Here is a 19650-nt window from a genome sequence, read left to right on the forward strand (position 1 = left end):
CTAATTATAGTATTGTTGTGGTTTTTGCCATACATTTACATGAATCAGCCATGGGTGTACATGTGTTCCCCATCCTGACCCTCCCTCTCACCTCCCTCCCCATCCCATCCCTCAGGGTCATCCCAGGACACCAGCCCTGAGCACCCTGCCTCATGCATCGAACCTGGGCTGGCGATCTATTTCACATATGATAATATACATGTTTCAATGCTATTCCCTCAAATCATCCCACCCTCGCCTTCTCCCACAGAGTCCAACGGTTTGTTCTTTACATCTGTGCTGTCTCACATATAGGGTCATCAGTACCATCTTACTAAATTTCATGTATGTGCGTTAGTATACTGTATTGGTGTTTTTCTTTCTGACTTACTTCACTCTGTATAATAGGCTCCAGTTTCATCCACCTCATTAGAACAGACTCAAATGCATTCTTTTTAATAGCTGAGTAATATTCCATTGTGTATATGTACCACAGCTTTCTTATCCATTCATCTGCCAGTGGACATCTAGGTTGCTTCCAAGTCCTAGATATTGTAAACAGTGCTGCGATGAACATTGGGGTACACGTGTCTCTTTCAATTCTGGTTTCCTCAGTGTGTATGCCCAGGAGTGGGATTGCTGGATTGTGTGGCAGTTCTATTTCCAGTTTTTTTAAGGAATGTCTACACTGTTCTCCATAGTGGCTCTACTAGTTTGCATTCCCACCAACAGTGTAAGAGGGTTCCTTTTTCTCCGCACCCTCTCCAGCATTTGTTGTTTGTAGACTTTTTGATAGCAGCCATTCTGACCGGCATGAGGTGGTACCTCGTTGTGGTTTTGATTTGCATTTCTCTGATAATGAGTGATGTTGAGCATCTTTTCATGTGTTTGTTAGCCATTTGTATGTATTTTTTGGAGAAATATCTGTTTAGTTCTTTGGCCCATTTTTTGATTGGGTCATTTATTTTTCTGGAATTGAGCTGCAGGAGTTGCTTGTATATTTTTGAGATTAATTTTGTCAGTTGCTTCATTTGCTATTATTTTCTTCCATTCTGAAGGCTGTCTTTTCACCTTGCTTATAGTTGTTTCCTTTGTTGTGCAAAAGCTTTTAAGTTTAATTAGGTCCCATTTGTTTATTTTTGCTTTTATTTCCATTACTCTGGGAGGTGGGTCATAGAGAATCCTGCTGTGATTTGTGTCAGAGAGTGTTTTGCCTATGTTTTCCTCTAGGGGTTTTATAGTTTCTGATCTTATATTTAGATCTTTAATCCATTTTGAATTTATTTTTGTGTATGGTGTTAGAGTGTTTTGGATGTGTTTTAGATCTGGTTTTGACATCTGTCACCCCATTGATCACCAGGGTTGATTCAGCTGATCTGGCTAGCTAGGCAGGTGTCCCCTTCCTCCCTCACCACTCCATGTGCGTCCCTCCTGAAGCTGCGCGCTCGGTTGAAGAGGATGACCATCTGCGATAGAGGAGGACCAGTCTTCAGTCAAGGGTATATGAATAGCTGTGCTCCCCTACTAGAACCTCCAAACAAGCTCTCAAGGAAAGATTCTTTCGCAGGCTGATTCATCTGTTTTTCATTTTGCTTAGACCAAGTTAGAGATTGTAAGATAAGCTGGTAACTTACTATAGTGTTTATTTACAGCTTATATTTAAAACACATCTTATTATTTCTGTTTTTCAGATAGTCACTGAAATCCAGCAATGCTGTGGGCCAGTGTTCACGGTGAACATTTCTTTTAGGGTATTGCCTTTCTCTGCACGCCCTTTTCGGAGAAGGCAATGACACCCCACTCCAGTATTTTTGCCTGGGAAATCCCATGGACGGAGGAGTCTGGTAGGCTGCAGTCCATGGGGTCGCTAAGAGTCGGACAGGACTGAGCGACTTCACTTTCACTTTTCACTTTCATGCATTGGAGAAGGAAATGGCAACCCACTCCAGTGTTCTTGCCTGGAGAATCCCAGGGACGGGGGAGCCTGGTGGGCTGCCGTCTGTGGGGTCGCACAGAGTCGGACACGACTGAAGCGACTTAGCAGCAGCATGCCCTTTTCCTCCTTTGCTTGTAACTTTTGCAGGGTCCACTAGATGGCAATACAGCAACATAAAATGCAAAGAAAAGAGCCAGACTGGAACATCTTGTTTACTTGGTTTGGTGGGAAATAATAGTTTTCCTGGAAAACTAGCCTGCAAGTAGTGAGTTAGGACTAAATCCATGTTTCCTGATGTTAAATTAATTAAAACCAACGCCTATGAATGAGTAGATGCGGAATGAATAAGTACAATTATTTAGTACTTACAGTGTACCAGACACAGAGTTAGGTATTACATACATGATATATGTCTACTTTCCTCACATCACCAACCCCCTCTCCCCCAGTTGAACAATGGAACTCTGAGGATTAAAAGGTCAGTAGCTTTCCCTGGGTCATACAACTAGAGACAGGTGAAGCCAGGACTGGTCAGTGTCAGGGGAAGGTGATGAGTTTGAATCTAAGATATGTTGGTTTGAAGCCAGTGTTTACATCCAGGTACCAGAATGCAATGGAACGATGGATTTACATTAAGACTGGGCAAAAGCTATGAATTTATGAGGCCTCTCTGCAGAGCAGAGTTGAAGCCGTAGCAACGTATGGGCTGCCTTTGGCAAACAGGCCTGTTGAAGGACAGACAGCTCTGAGACTTCCTGGCCATCGGTGGCTAAGAATCTGCCTTCCAATGCAAGGGATGCAGGTTTGATTCCTGGTCAGGGAACTGAGATTCCACATCTGGGGAAAATAAGCCCAGAGCTTCAGGTACTGAGCCCACGCACTCTGGAGCCTTGGAGACACAACTATAGAGAAGCCTGCACACTGCACTGAAGATCCCGTGTGTCACAACTAAGACCTGACACAGCCAGATAAATAAATATGAAAAAAAAAGAACAGCTGAAGTGTAATTCCCAAGGAGAAGGTGATTCAGCAGAGAGCTAAGGGAACACGCACTGGAGGCAGACAGTCCTGAGTGTAAAACCTGGTTTTGTCCTTCCTGGTGGTGTGTTCTCAAGCAAGATAAGAACCTCTTTGACCCCTTGCAATAACTTCAAGAGGGAGATACTTTCACCATTTTACAGATAGGGAAACTGAGGCCTGCAGAACGTAGGAATTCACCCAAGTTCATGGTGCATCTGGTACATGATGGCGCCGAGACTCAGATCTGGCGAGTCTGACTGAGGCTTAACTTACACTGCCAGGTAGCATGATGCTTCCCCAATCATACTGCATAGGACACTGCCTAGTAATTCCTTGTGTATGTGTGCATCTCCTTGTATCAGTCAGAGAAACAGACCAGTAGGAGATATAAATATGAGCTTCCCAGGTGGCACTAGGGGTAAAGAACCTGCCAATGCAGAAGAGATAAGAGACGCAGTTTCCATCCCTGGGTCAGGAAAATCCCCTGGAGGAGAAAATGGCAACCCATTCCTGTATTCTTGCCTGGAGAAGCCCCTGGACAGAGGAATCTGGTGGTCTACTGTCTTTGGGGTCACAAAGAGTCAGAAATGACTGAGTGACTAAGCTCATACACACATTCTATGCTGAAGGCCTAACCACTGTGACTGTTTGGAGGCAGAGCTTTCAGGAGGTAACTAAGGTTAAATGAGGCAGGATGGGTCCTTATAGGTGGCCTTATAGTAACAGGAAGAGAGATCGCTCCCTGTGCCCACGCCGAGGAAAGGCCATGTGAGGACACAGAGAAAGTGGCTGTCTGCAGGTCCAGAAGAGAGCTGCCATCAGAAGCTGAATCCGTTGGCACTCTGATCTTGGACTTCTATCTTCCTGGAACTGTGAGAGGTGAACTTCTGTTAGCTTAAGCCACCTTGTCTATGCTGTTTTGTTATGGCAGCCCAAGCTAACTGCTACAGTCCTAACTGGAATGAACTGTAGTATTTTAAAACTTGTCTCATAGAGGATGTGAAATGAGCCACAGAAGCATAAAGGAAGGAAACACTAATTTTCATGAAGGCTTTTCCAGCTCCAGGAACAAAATAGAAGCTCTTTCTGCATCTACTTGGGTCCCGCCCTCTCAGTATCCAAATTCCTGTCTTGTGGGTGCGGGGCTTCATCACTTTTTGTTGTTGTTGAAACTCACTTTATTTTTAAAAAGTCATCAACAATAAATTATAATTATTTCCCCTTTTCATATCTCCATCACTTTTAACCTTACTAATCCCTTCAAGGGCTTCCCAGGTGGCTTAGTGGTAAAGAATCCACCTGCCAATGCAGGAGACGTGGGTTTGATTCCTGGGTCGGGAAGATCCCCTGGAGAAGGAAATGGCAATACACTCCAGTATTTTTACCTGAGAAATCCCATTGTCAGAGGAGCCTGGCAGGCTATACAGTCTCTGGGTTTGCAAAGAGTCGGACACAACTTCATGACTAAACAACAACAGCAATCCCCTCAAGCCTGGTTTCCTCGTCTGAAAAACACAGATAATAAAACCCACCTCACAGAATTGTGTGAATGAAATGATAACTTATGTGCCAGCACTGGGTCATACATAGGATTGATTTAGGCATGCTCCTGGACCAGGCCTTCTCACACCTCACTGGTGGGACTCTCAACTGGATGAATCTCTAGATATGCTCAGAAATAACTATTGTTGTTTTATAGTTCAGTTGCTAAGTTGTGTCTGACTACACATGACCCCATGGACTGCAGCACATCAGGCTTCCCTGTCCTTCACCATCTCCCAGAGCTTGCTCAAACTCATGTCCATTGAGTTGGTGATGCCATCCAACCATCTCATCCTCTGTCACCCACTTCTCCTGCCCTCAGTCTTTCCCAGCATCAGGGTCTTTTCCAGTTAGTCGGTTCTTTGCATCAGGTGGCCAAAGTACTGGAGCTTCAGCTTCAGCATCAGTCCTTTCAATTAACATTCAGGGTTGGTTGGTTTCCTTTAGGATTGATTGTGCTGATCTAAACACAGACTAAATTACAAATACATGTTGTGGGAGACTTCCATGATGTGGTAGCAAGGACTGGACTGAACCTCCCATTGTAAACAATGGGAAAGCTGAACAAGATACATAAAATAACTTCCTCCACTACCTTGGCATTGTACCACCAGTGGTGCACAATGGTGGTGCCTGAGAAAAGGGATAAAAATTAAGTGAGCCTTGTCCTTGCCTTGGATTTCCACCTGCAGGCAGTTTCTGATGCTGAGATGGGGAGGAGGAACCCAGAGAGAGGCCTCATATTAATAGGTTCTATTAATAGATGGTTGCTTCTAATTCACTAGCATTAGTGCTGACCATGTTTAACTGTTTGGCATCCTGGGCCTGCAGGAACGCTTAGGATTCAGAAAGGCGCAGTAACATCCTGTCCCGGACATGGTCTAAGTTTTCCGCCAGCTGTCGTCTGCTTTCCAGTACGTGGGCACGGCTGGCATGCTGGCGGTCTGGCTTAGAGCCGGAGAGGGGAGGACATTCTGGGGGCACTGAAGGCTTGGGATGCCTTGGGGCTGATGGAATGAAGAGGCTTTTGAGCTTGACTGGGATGCTGACAGAGCGTCCAGGGTTGCAACCATGGCAGGTGGAAGTTGGGACTTGATCACAGCTCTGAACCCCTTGTTTTGGGGGTGGGGCCTGATGTGATGTTGGCCCTTGCTTTGGACTCTTAGTGCCTGAGGGGTCCTCTGTGAGCACCTGCAGTTGTTCTCTGCTGAGGATTATCTCAGCCTAATTTGCAGACGGAATAGAAAGAGACTGGGTGTGAGACCTGGCTCTGAGCTCACGTTCTGTCTCTGCCGCTTACCAGCCAAGCAGTCTGGCTTCCACCTCTGCTTTTTAAACATTTATTTATTTTTTAATTGAAGGATAATTGCTTTGCAGAATTTTGTTATTTTCTGTCAAACCATAACATGAATCTTTAAGGAGGGGTTGGCGACATCAACTCAGGAAGTTGTTTGGAGATTTAGTGAGACAAAGTAGTAATATATCAAGCACACAGTGGATATTAAAAATAATCAGCACTGGGACTTGCCTGGTGGTCCAGTGGTTAAGAATCTGCCTTGCAATACAGGCGATGGGGGTTCCACCCCTAGTTAGGGAACTAAGATCCCACGTGCCTTGGGGAAACTTACCTTTGGACCTCTAGTGCCTCGCGGAAGACCCGCCACAGCAGAATGAATGAATAAATGAGCTGCACTGACATACTGTTTACTGCGTGCTGCACTGGGAGGTAGCTTCCCTCATAACTCAGTCGATAAAGCATCTGCCTGCAGTACAGGAGACCTGGGTTCGATTCCTGGGTCGGGAAGATCCCCTGAAGAAGGAAATGGCAACCCACTCCAGTATTCTTGCCTGGGGAATCCCATGGACAGAGGAGCCTGGCAGGCTACTGTCCATGGGGTTGCGAGAGTCGGACACAACTTAGCGACTAAACTACTACTACTACTACTAGACTAATTCAGTTAACATTCATGACATTGCTCATGCCGTGAGGATCTGTAAGTATCATCTTAACTTGATAAGGTGAGGGGGGCTCAGAGCGGTTGGTTCTGCCCAGGGTCATGCAGCTGGTCCCTGCTAGAGACCCGAACATTCTGACCTCCAGTCTGCGCTCTCAGCTGCTGTTCTCCCCGTGGAGGCCAGTCCCCTTCGCCACAGCATGGCCAACAACTCATATTCATTGGCCACCAGCTTTGTGCCAGTACCTGTGTTAGGTGCTGGGGAAATACAAATATTGATAAGTTATATTTGGGAATGAATGAACGGGGACATGAAGTTGAGTGGGATATGGTTTTGGGGTCATGGAAAGCTTGTAATTGGTGTGGGGTGATGGGATGGGGGAGAGAAACCCAAACAGCAGGAAAGCAGGGTCCTACGGAAATGACCGGCACACTCAGTGTCCTTTCAGAAATCTCCGTGGGCATATTATTAGATGTGCTCAGTTGCTCATTTGTGTCTGACTCTTTGTGACTCCATGGACTGTAGCCTGCCAGACTCCTCTGTCCATGGGATTCTCCAGGCAAGGATACTGGAGTGGGTTGCCATTCCCTTCTCCATCTCTCTTCTTGCTGTTGCCTCTGCACTGATGACCTGCTGTGGGTGTCCTTAGCCTCCCCATGCCTGGAGACCCTAGAGCAAGGGAGAGGATGATGAAAGATGGATTTTAGGATAGTTGCGGTCTCAACCCCTTGGAGTGGTGTTCAGAGGCTCACGTCTTTCTGGATCCTGCTTCTCCACAAACAAAAACGAGTATGAACAAAAAAAATCCCATTCTTTCTTTCCTCTGAATCCAAGTGACCCTGGTAACATTTTGTCATGAAAGTCACATCCAGGGAGGGAAATTCAAGGGGGAGGGCACACGTGTACATATGTTAATGTATGACAGAGACCAACACAATATTATAGAGCAAATGTGAAGTGAAATCACTTAGTTGTGTCCGACTCTTTGCAACCCCATGGACTGTAGCCTGCTAGGCTCCTCCAACCATGGGATTTTCCAGGCAAGAATACTGGAGTGGGTCGCCATTTCCTTCTCCAGGAGATCTTCCTGACCCAGGGATCGAACCCTGGTCCCCCGCACCGCAGGTAGACCCTTTACTATCTGAGCCACCAGGGAAGCCCTGTAGAGCAATTATCTTCCAATTAAAAATAAATAAGTCACATTCCACATAGCTGGCGTCTCACTGCTCAGGCCCCAGGGAGACCTCCTGGGTGGAGAGACGCTGCAGGGCTGGGTGGCAAGTCCTCCATGGAGCCTGGCTCCAGGCCCCCTTCACCCAGCTGGTCGTCCTAGGTCAGGTCGCCCAGGAGGGACACTGAGATGACAGTTCTGCAAGCCATGTATTCCTGGTTCCCGGAGAGGCATGAGAGGAGCTGGGTGTGAGAGGGTGTGACTTCAGAGTAAGTCCCGAGGAAGTGACTTTAGCCCGTTTCTGCAGGGGGGCCTGAGTGTAAACAAGGGGTGTGTAAGTGCCCAGGAGCAAAGGGTTGGGGGCTGGGTTCTCTTGGCTTCTTCCCGTCAGTCACTGGCCATGTCCCCCCACCAGTGAGGAAGGGAGACGCCCCACTGTTTCTGACTGCTTCCAGTAGCCCAAGGGCAGCTGTTCAAAAAAGACTTGGCATTTGTGAGCTGTTGGAAGGAAAAAGCCCCCTGAAGTTGGGTAAAGGGTGCCCCCATACAATGATGGGGTCCCTGGGTGGGGCAAAGCTCTTACAGCTGGGCGCTCCCCAAGGCCAGGACCTGTGAGTCATCAAACCATTAGTCAGAAGGAAGAGAAGCCTTTCACCCTTTTTAACTTTGAAAATGTAAATTGAGAGATTGAAGATTATATGTCAAGGTCCTCTGGGTAGAATCTTGGCTGTTTGGATAGACTCTTAGGACTGGACGACCTTTTGGGCCTTGATGTTTGGTCCCCCATCGGAGGCTCGAACACCCTTTCTATTTCTTATTATTTCCAGTAGTGAAAAATCTAAATAAAGAAAATGCATAACTGTTTTAAAGAAGAAATGCCTGATTGTTTTCACATAGAACGTTTCTTAAAGCCCAATTTAAAATTCAGTCCACTCTTGGGATATTTTTAGCATCTTGAGAATGTTCCAGATCGCTGACTCAGTAAGCCCAGGCTCTTAAAAATGCGTGTTTTTAAACCCCACAATGTAACATTGTCTGAGCTCCTTACCATTTCAGTCTGCCCGTACAGCCTGAAGTCGGCCTTGGCTTCCTAGGGGATGTATCTGAGCATCCAACACCCCCAACTCAAATCTGATGACAGAGCAAGTTCCGGGCATAGCACAGAGTAAAGGGGCCTATGGTGGCATGAGAAGGAACAGAGGTTTACTGTGTTCACGGCAGCCAGAGCCGCCAGGGCTCCTGAGCTACTGCAGGTCAGCACCCTCACTTTGCAGAGGAAGAAACGAGAGCCCGGGGATGGTCAGGCGCTTGTCTAGACCACCTGCTGCCTGCTTACTTCCTTCCCCTCCGTCACCCGAGAGGGGAGTGGGTTTGCCGGCTCCCCCTTGATTCAGTGGAGCTCCTTCCTTTGGTGCAGTTAGGTTTGGTCATGGTGGTGACGGTGGTTTTCTTGACATACATGGATGCTTTAGGAAGTGGTAAGACAGAGTGTGACACTATTTCCAAACTATTCTGCACTGACACTATTTCTGAACTATGTTGCATTAATAAAAATATCTCAGGCTTCCCTAATGGCTCAGTGGTAAAGAATCTGCCTGCCAGTGCAGGGGACACAGGTTCAATCCCTGATCAGGAAGGATCCCACATGCCATGGAGAACTAAGCCAGTGAGCCACAACCACTGAGCCTGAGCTCTAGAGTCCAGGTACTGCAACTACTGAGCCCATGTGCCACAACTACTGAAGCCCGTGTTCTCTAGAGCCCGAGCTCCGCCAACAAGAGAAGCCACTGCAACAAAGAGTGTGGTACGATCTACCTATCTATCCATCTATTCACCTATCTATCCATCTATCTATCTATCTATCTATCCATCTATTCACCTATCTATCCATCTATCTATCTATTCACCTATCTATCTATCCATCTGTTCACCTATCTATCCATCTATCTATCTATTCACCTATCTATCTATCTATCCATCTATTCACCTATCTATCCATCTGTCCATCTGTTCATCTATCCATCTATTATCTGTCTGTTCATCCATCTGTCGATCTATCTATCCATCTATCTAGGGCTTGTCTTGTGCTTGTGCTCAGCTGTGTCTGACTCTTTGTGACCCCATGGACTTTAGCTCTGGTGGCTCAGACAGTAAAGAGTCCTGTCTGCAATGTGGACTGCACTAGAACCTGGATTTGATCCCTGGGTTGGGAAGATCCCCTGGAGAAGGAAATGGCAGTATTCTTGCCTGGAGAATCCCATGGATAGAGGAACCTGGCGTGCATGGGATTGCAAAGAGTCAGACACGACTGAGTGATAAGCATAGCACAGTGCAGGACTATAGCCTGCTAGGCTCCTCTCTCCGAGGAATTTTCCAGGCAAGAATACTGGAGTGGGTTGCCATTTGCTACTCCAGGGGATCTTCTTGACCCAGGTATCGAACCTGTGACTTGCGTCTCCTGCATTGGCAGGCAGATTCTTTACTACTAGTGCCACCTGGGAAGCCCCATCTATCATCTATAATGTTTATCTAATACGCAATATGCAGCAGAGAGGGAATGCTCCCAGCAGTTTCAGATTGTAGCGACATAGATCACTTCCCTCTCAGGGGCTGGGTACTGACAGTTGGAACAACATATTCTAGTTTTTTTTTTTCATGAGCCCCTGAGCATTGCAAGGGTTGTGTAGTCTGTCATGGTTACCAATGCTGGAGAATTCCCCCTGGAGCCTTGGCTTCTCTGAGCCACATCAGGGAAAGTCCCTTCCAGGTAGACAGACAGAACATGGTCTGTAAAGAAAAACCTTAGACCTCATGCTGTCTAGCCCACTGATGGAGAAAGCCAGGGCACACCTACAGCTTCACTTAGAGACACTGGGGCAAAGGTAGGTCTGGGATCCTACCCCAGTTCTCTGAGGATGGGCCCGAGGAGGTCTGTGTTCAACAAGTGATTCAGGGGTCCCGGTGCTCACTGTGGTTTGAGAATCACTGCTCTAAAGGACCATGGATGAGGTCACACTCTCCAACTCTTCGAGTCTTCCTTGCCCTTCTGTGAGTTAAGTCTGATACAAAGCTTATTTAACTATATCAGACTTCCGAACTTTTACATATTAGCTATTGTAAGTTATTTCTCCAAAGTCACACATATTGTTGAAAAAGGGAAATGAACAAGATTATGGTGGGTCCTGAGCTATCAGGTGAAGAAGGGAAGCCCACTTGTAAACTCAGGGCTATTCTGATCTGGAGAAATATGTGGGACTAAAGTGATTTTTAAATTAGAACAAAGAGAAAAGGGAAAATGGGACTAATTAAAAGCTCCTCTGTCTTTGTAGGGCCAGGATCTTTATTGTTTCTGTATATTTCTTAATGATTCTAATCCATCAGGACCTAAGATCAGTTCCTCTGGGTTCCTGGAGTCTGTAGAAACATTTAGGATGATTTTTACTAAGGACTTAAGATTGGAATACTCTGTAGATGGAAGGCTTCACTGGGGCAGATATATGTCTTGAGATCAGGGGCTGTCTCTCTCGTGGTGATGCAGGGAGTGAAACAGGACCCTTGTTCTCAAGGGCAGTAAGCACTTCCCAGTCTGTAATGTCATTGTTTGCCCAGAATAACCGCTTACATTTGTCTAGCTCTGTGGTTTTCAAAGCTCTTCGACATCCAGTCTTGTATTTTGTCTTCCCTAATGGAGATGAAGTACCTGTGATTAACTCTTGCCATCCCATTTCTTTAGGGGATTCCCTGGTGGCTCAGCTGGTAAAGAATCCACCTGCAATATGGGAGACCTGGGTTCGATCCCTGGATTGGGAAGATCCCCTGGAGAAGGGAATGGCTACCCACTCCAGTGTTCTGGCCTGGAAAACTCCATGGACTGTATGGTCTATAGGGTTGCAAAGAGTCGGACACGACTGAGCAACTTTCACGTCACTTTCATCCCATTTCCTTAGCTGTGAAGCACAGGAGGTGGCTTGTTCAAGGTCAGGTGATCTGTGGGCTGCCACCCCCCATTTTTGTTGTTTAGTCGCTCAGTCATGTCTGCCTCGGACTCTTTGCAACCTCACGGATTGTAGCCTGCCAGGTTCCTCTGTCCAAGGAATTCTCCAGGCAAGAATACTGGAGTGGGTTGTCATTTCCTCCTTCAGAGGATCTTCCTTTCTTAAAATGAAAAGGGCCAGTGACCCTTGCTTCCATTTTTAAGGAAACCATGTTAATATCTGTAAAAGCACTGGTGTAGTTAAGACTTGGTAAAGGCTGTGTGTGCCAAGTCGCTTCAGCTGTGTCCCACTCTGTGCGACCCCATGGACTGTAGCCCGCCAGGCTCCTCTGTCCCTGCGATTCTCCAGGCAAGAATACGGGAGTGGGTTGCCCTGCCCTTCTCAAGAGGATCTTCCCAACCCAGGGATCCAACCTGCATTGGCAGGCAGGCTCTTTACCATTACTACCACCTGGGAAGCCCTGGTAAAGGTTAGTGGTTACTAACTTGTCATCGTTCAACACGGGGCATGACAGAGGAATGAAGTGACTTTCCAGGAACATCCATGCCATCACAGAGCTGCAGCTCTGGTTGGGGTGACTGGGCCCTCAGCCCAGAGCTCTCTTCCTGAGCTACGGGGAGCAGACGCGTCTCAAGCTGGGGAGGGCTCCTCAGATTTCCCCTCATCCGGCTTCCTCCGTTTCTGTCTTTAACCCATGCTCTGCTCCACCACGCCCTTCTCTGCAATTGGATGCCAGAACCTCTGACAGAGCACAAAGTTACTTACTGAACACCTACTGCATGCAAAACACTGTCCTAGACAGGGGGTAAGACAGGTACAAACTGCTCTCATTAACTCTAGTGTGCGGTACTCGGTGGCTGAGTCGAGTCCCCCTCTTTCGCAACCCCATGGACTGTGGCCCCCCAGGCTCCTATGTCCATGGACTTTTCCAGGCAAGAATACTGGGTGGGTTGCCCTTTCCTCCTTCAGGAGATCTTCCTGACCCGGGGGTTGAACCTCTGAGTCACCAGGGAAGCCAAATAGAACTAAGGGGTCTGCAAAATGAGGCAAAGATAGCTGTCCGGGCACCCCCACCCCCGCCCCCCGCCGGGCCCCACATTTTCAGTGCTCTTCACTGTTCATTTCTAAGGACTGAGGCATTTTAATAATAATTTCTGTTATCTTCTGCCTCGAGGACCTATTCTCAGATAAGCAGGCTTCTTCACCCAGGACGCGTGAACTGAGCCGGTTCCCGGAACCCCTGGCCCCACCCTAAGGTCCCCCTCGTCTCCGCGAGCTTCAGGCTGCGGCCGTTAGGTGGCGCCGGCGGCCCGGCGTGAGGCCGGAGGAGGCCAGAAGACCTGGCTGCGGAGGCTGCTCCCGGGACTCTTCCAGCAATCTGGACCGCATTGCCGACGCCCCAGCTCTGCCTCTCATCTCCTCGGGAGAGAGAGAGAGAGAAACACGGCCGGAGACGCTGGGGAGGGGAAGACGGCCGAGAAGATGCGGACCAGCCGGGCGTAGTGGAGGGAAGGGAGTGTCCCTGTCCTAGCTGGGCCGTCCAGCGGCGCCCTGCCCGCCCCCCGCACGTCCGCTCGGGATGGACAGGGGGCACGCACGGGTGCACGGCCGGAGGAAGGAAGCGGTGAGCCAGAGGGTTCCAAACAAAGGATGACAAGACAGGGTCCCAGAGCGCTGGGCCTGCCAGCCCCCCTCTTCCCGGCACGGCTGACCCTCCCAGGCCGGGACCCAGAGGGAAGGGTGGAGGCCGGCCACCTTCCTCCCCTGCCGGACGTACCCTCGCGTCTAAGGGTGACTAATGGGTACGGCTGAGGGGTCCAGTTCCAGAAACGATCCCTGTCCCTCAGTCACTCCTCCTCCCAATTGCTTTCCCCCTTTATTGTTTTCTGGGCCCTGATGGTGACAAGTGGTTACTGCTCAGCAGCTCATAGGCTGTGTGATCCACTGGCCAGTGGTGATGGGTTGGGGGTGGGGGTCCCAGGAGGATGGACGTGGTGGCAGTGAGGTCTGGTTCTCTCTCCTACTCCCTGGGATCAGAGATGCCTTCCTGGCTAAGGTGGACAGGAGTTCCATCTAAAACCCTGCCTGCTGAGGGGTTGCACTTGCTCTCAGGAGGCTGCGACCCCCTGAATCTGATCATTGCATCCTTTCTCACCTAAACCACCTGGTTTCCAGCTTAAGCCCCCTGCAGCTGGCTGCTCACTTAAGTGGACAGCCTCAAGGTTCCCTCCCTGCACCTGAAGGCTGTGTTTTGGCGAAGGCATGTGAAAGGGTGTTCAGAACTCTGAGCAGAGCCCCAGGCTAGGCCAACCTGGCTTCTTGTGAGACTCTTTTCTGCCCCCCTTCCCCAGAAGCTCCCCGAGGAAGTGGCGCGAGGCTTCGGATCAGAGGCCTGTTGCACACAAATGTGATGTCCCCAGGTGACACGCTGAATGAAATAGGAACTACTGTTAATAGGTCACCAAAGTCAGCCCAAGACTGGGGAGGAAGGCTTTATGTCTGTGGAATTAAATAATCTCCAAGTGGTCAGAATGAACTCCAAGCAGAATAGAGGACAGAAGAAAAGGATCCAGTGATCACAGTGAGTGCCAAGTTAAAATGAGTCATTGGGGATGGATCAGTGATGACCAGGGAGGGACACTGAGAAAACCCCCACAGAAATGCTCGAGCAGCCTCCGGCACCATCCTTCTGTTACTAGAAGATGCTCAAGTCCTGGTCATTGGAAAAGACCTTGATACTGGGAAAACAGGGAAGGAGGAGACGGGGATGACAGAGGGTGAGATGGTTGGATGGCATCACGGACTCAATGGACGTGAGTTTGGGCAAACTCTGGGAGACAGTGAAGGATGGGAAAGCCTGGTGTGCTGCAGTCCATGGGGTCGCAGACTGGGACACGAGTTAGTGACAGGACAGCAAAAACTCCTTTCAGAACCTCAGGAAAGTGCTTCCTCCCCGAGTGCCTTCATTCTGCAGGATGCACAAGGAGGACCTTGTACTTGGGCTCATTTTCTCACAAGATGTGCTGGAAAGGTGAGCTCTCAGTGGCCACAAGGTGACCATACTCATGATTTTATGTCCATTACTGAGTCGCGGTGGGAGGACGCTGGCCGGCTCACCCAGCAGAGGCTGCCCCTGCAGCGGAGCCTTGCGGCTCAGGACAGAATCGTCTTAGCAACAATACCACTCTGTCTGGAGGATGGGTTTGCAAGAAAAGACAGAACCAAGAGTCTTTGAGCTCTTCCTGTACCCCCCCGTTTCCCCTCTCCCACCGCCTCCCTCTTCCCACCCATCATCTCCTGTCTCCTCTGCTCTCTCCATCTGCCCACATAGCTGACCCTTCTCTCTGCATATTAGGGGTTTAGACTACAGCTTCTCAATTATCTGCACTACTGACATTGGGGCAGATAGTTCTTTGTCGTGGGGACCATCTTTGCATCCTAGGATTTTAGCAGCATCCCTGGTTTCTACATGTAGATGACAGTAGCAATCCTTCTCCCCTCTCCAGCGATAACAACTCAAAATATTTCCAGATATTGCAAAATATTCCCCTGGGGAGGGGGAGGTGTGCAAAACTGACCCCCAGTTGAGAACCACCAGTTTAGACGAATCACAGATGGAAGTATCTGCTGTCACACTCAGCAGTAATTGCTCTTACACATAATCACTGACATTTTTGTGTCCAGTAGGATCATCCAATAAAGGAACTTATTGATAAAAGCATGCTTTTATTCCAAGCCCAACATCTGTCATTATCTTCTAGTCGTCCCTGTCCCCTTCCCTCAGCATCTTTGAAGTAGTGCCAAAACTGTTTTTTGCTACTCTAGTATCACTCAGAATGATGTCTGTGTGTTTTGGGTCTCTACCATGAGTGAAATAAGTTTGTGTTTTTTTGGGGAAACATGATTTCACATTTTTTTCTACAAAAAATTAATTGATTTACCTGGAAGTGATTTAACAAAGTGTTTTTGACTGCCAGTCTGCTGGAGATTGGCTGAATCATTGTCCCAATGCATTCAATTATGAGATTAATTCCTATTCATGCATTTTTCTTTCTTTTTTTTGGCAATCTGTTGGGAATTAGTGAATTTGCAGATTTACTGGTCACAGTGCTTATAGACTCCATCTGTATTCTCACTGAGGTCCTGCTTATGATGCATGAATATGATGTTATACTGGTCCATGTTCCTATTACATTATTCTGAGTATACTCTGTGCTCTGCTTTCAGTCCTGCCTTTATCCCACCATGAATTGCTTTTGGACCCTTGATCCATTTTGTACTTTGGGACTATTGCACGAGACAATTGTAAACCGCAATAGAAAGGAAACCTAAGCATTATGAGAAATAACCTGCAAATAATGAGAAAATGTTGGTTAAGGTACACCCACACCTTGCCAGGTGAGAGTTAGCCAGGACGGGTGACCTGGTGCTGTGGTGTGACTTGTCCTCAGACTTCCCTGCAATGATTTTGGTTGTAACATCGACTAGGAGCACACCTTTATGTTAGAGTCACCTGTCAAACATGTGACATGCAGTGAAGGAGGTTTGCATCAGAGTTTTCCCAGAAGAGCAGCATCGGCATTCCCACCTTCAGGTTCCTGCCAGGTGCTTCCGGGGACAGGTGGATTTCAGCCCTATTTAGGGAAGACTGAGCGCGAATCAGCAGCATTCCTTCAGAGGCTGGTAGAGGGAGAAAGACTCCAGATGCCCAGGGGTCCTTCTCCAGGCAGGACAGCAGGACCTGTGGGCAGGAGCACCGCCCCCCGACTCCACCCCACCCCAGATCACACAAAACTCTTGGCAGAAAAGGGTGAGGCTGTTGTTTCCACTCTGGATGTGTGGTGACAGGGGATCGGTCTCAGCAGAGGGTGAAGCCCAGGGCTGAAATGCAGTTGGACAGCTCCACAATGCCAGGCCCTGGGGGTTTTCCCGGCACAAATCCCTGCTTTTGACAAAGACCAGCACTCTGGGCTACAGGACAGCTCAGCAGCGGTGGCTGGCCCCAGCAGTGGCTCCACAGCCACCCAGGGCGGGCTCTGGACCCCATGCCCTGCTCCAGGGGCCCTGGAGGCACCAGGCTGTCTTCCCCACAAACAGCCTCCCTGCTTTTGTGCCAGGACCAGACTTGGGTGGGGGGTGTGAAAAAATGAAGTTAGGTTCATTTAAGAACAACTATTTATTTGTTTGGCTGTTCTGGGTCTTAGCACATGGGATCTAGGTCCCTGACCAGGAATAGAACCTGGTTCCCCTGCATTGGGAGTGAGGAGTCTTAGACACTGCTGCTGCTGTGCTGAGTCGCTTCAATCATGTCCAACTCTGTGTGACCCCATAGACGGCAGCCCACCAGGCTCCCCTGTCCCTGGGATTCTCCAGGCAAGAACAGTAGAGTAGGTTGCCATTTCCTTCTCCAGTGCATGAAAGTAAAAAGTGAAAGTGAAGTCACTCAGTCGTGTCCGACTCTTAGCGACCCCATGGACTGCAGCCTATCAGGCTCTTCCATCTGTGGGATTTTCCAGGCAAGAGTACTGAAGTGGGGTGCTATTGCCTTCTCCGCTGACCACCAGTAAAGTCCCAAGAACAATTTCATACTCAGTTCAGTTCAGTTGCCCAGTCGTGTCTGACTCTTTGCGACCCTATGGACTGCAGCATGCCAGGCTTCCCTGTCCATCACCAACTCCCAGAGCTTTCTCAAACTCATGTCCATTGAGTCAGTGATGCCATCGAACCATCTCATCCTCTGTCGTCCCTTCTCCTCCTGCCTTCCATCTTTCCCAGCATCAGGGTCTTTTCCAATGAGTCAGTTCTTCGCATCACGTGGCCAAAGTGTTGCAGTTTCAGCTTCAGTTTCATATTACCTCCATTAAAAAAAACTTCCTGAAGGATCAGAAGGGCAGGTAGGAGGATGCTTCTGGAGGGAGAACTTGTCAGGAGAGCTGGGTGACGTTATTACTATTGCTATTGTGGCTGTTATCCTGCCAGAGTTCATTGCCTGCTGATACTGGCCAGATGTGGCATGTCGTGTCTTATTTACCCCCACAATCCTGCTGTCACCCTCACTGGACAACTGTGGAAACGGCCACCTGGCAGGTTGAATGTTGGCCGAGAGTCCTGAGCTGCTGAGCTGAGGTTCTGGATACTATTCCTGGCTTTGGGAACTTTCCTAAGACTGATGTCATGGTCTCCTACTTGGAAAATTCAGGGTGGGTTAGTTGACCTTCAGTGACTTTTTTTGCTCTTACACACATTCCCTTATGTCCTAATTTCTGAAAGTCTGTTTTCTTGGGCCATATCCTAAGAAATGCATGAAGCAGACTCTTCTTTCTGAGATTCCTTCCTTCCCCAGTATTCCCCAGGGCTTCCTCCATCCATGGAGGAGCAAGGAACCAGTGCCTTTGTGGAATTTAGTTACTCCTGCTTCCATCAGAGATCATGAAGGAGGGACTCCCCTGGTGGTCCAGTGGTAAAGCGTCTGTCTGCCTTGCAATGCAGGGGACTTGGATTCAATCCTTGGTTGGAGAGCTAAGATCCCACATGCCTTGGGGCAACTAGGCCTGCGAGCCACAGCTACTGAGCCTGTGAGCACTACAACTAAGACCCCAGTCAAGTAAATAAAATAAAAAGAACCCATGAAGGAAAATAGCTTCAAGTATTTCTTTTCTATTCAGTGATGGAATGGCAGCTACCAGCCAGCAGGTAGCGAATCGTTTGCCGGAGGCATAAGGGTCTTAGTATCACCCCACTGCTAAAAGTCCCCAGATTGTCCCATCCTGCCCCTCACTCCCAATTACGTAAATGAGGAAATAAGGTTTTGCAGATTCAGTTCTCTGCTTCCTCATCGGGGAATCCCATACAGAGATGAATACCCTGAAACCGCTCCCCACTTTTGGAATGTTCAGATTCCTGACAAGGAGCACTCCAGGGGGCCTGGAACATTCAGAGGAAACAAAGGCAAGATGAGCAGAGGGAAAAAGACCTCCGAGCACCAGGTTCACAGTGCCAGGGTGAGGGTGGCTGGAAACTTCTCAGGGGTGGTGACTGCCCAGGTCAGGGTATACCAACAGGAAATGCTGCCTTCCAGGGCCCCCAGGCTGGGAGGAAGCCCAGGCTACACAAGCTTGGCGGTCCCCTGCTTCCAGAGACACTCTGCCCAAGGTGACTCAGACTTCCTGAGAAGCCGCTTATCGCTGCCAGCAAGGATATCTGTGCCTTCCTCGCCCACGACATCACCAAGTGGCGTCACCTCCTCCCCCAGCCAGGTCAGCATCAGGGAAAGGAGGCAAAGTCGGGCTATGCCAGGAGCGCCCCTATGACGAGGCTTGGTGACTGTCTCCCCAGGATTTCTGTTTCTGCTTCCCTGTCCTCCTCCCTCTGCTCGGAGGCTGCTGGAAATCTGGGAAGAGCTGACTCACTTGCCCATGAGCTCCTGGCTGCGGGAGGGACAGAGCCATTGCTACAGTGACCATTAGCTTCCAGACTCAATCAGGACAGGAGGCCTGGATGGAGAAAGGGTGCTGAAGGGATGAGAGGACCACACATGTTGAAAATTAGTCTCCTGGATGGGTTCTCTGGACGCGGTTTGCCAGAGGAAGGCAGTATAGGGTGGGTGCAAGTCATAGCCCAGCTCTCAGGGCCGACCACCTGTGTCCCACCAGGTAGAGGATGACTGCACCCCTCCTCAAAGTCCATCCTGGAAGGGGCTAGAGAGAGGGGGGAGAAAATTCCATCTGAGTTTTCTTATTGATGGTAGTGAAGACCACGGAGCATGAGACAGTTCTGTACCGTCATCAGGGTTCCCACAGCATCCTCCTGAGAGACCATGAGATGCTTCTGGATGGCAGGAGCCCTGCTTGCCTCACCTGGGGTGGTGCCTCTGAGGCTTGTTCCTTGGAACTCATCCTTGGAGGCCAGCTACCACCTCCCCTCCCCCCACCGAAGGGGCACGTGGTGGCAAGTTCCACCACACACGGAAGTGAATGGAAGCCTCTTGGCAAAACAAATGAAAGGAGACACGACCTATTTAACTGTTTACAAGCAAAGGAGCCTCCCTTTAT

This window comes from Muntiacus reevesi, chromosome 18, assembly GCF_963930625.1.
Source record: "Muntiacus reevesi chromosome 18, mMunRee1.1, whole genome shotgun sequence".
NCBI classification, from domain to species: domain Eukaryota; kingdom Metazoa; phylum Chordata; class Mammalia; order Artiodactyla; family Cervidae; genus Muntiacus; species Muntiacus reevesi.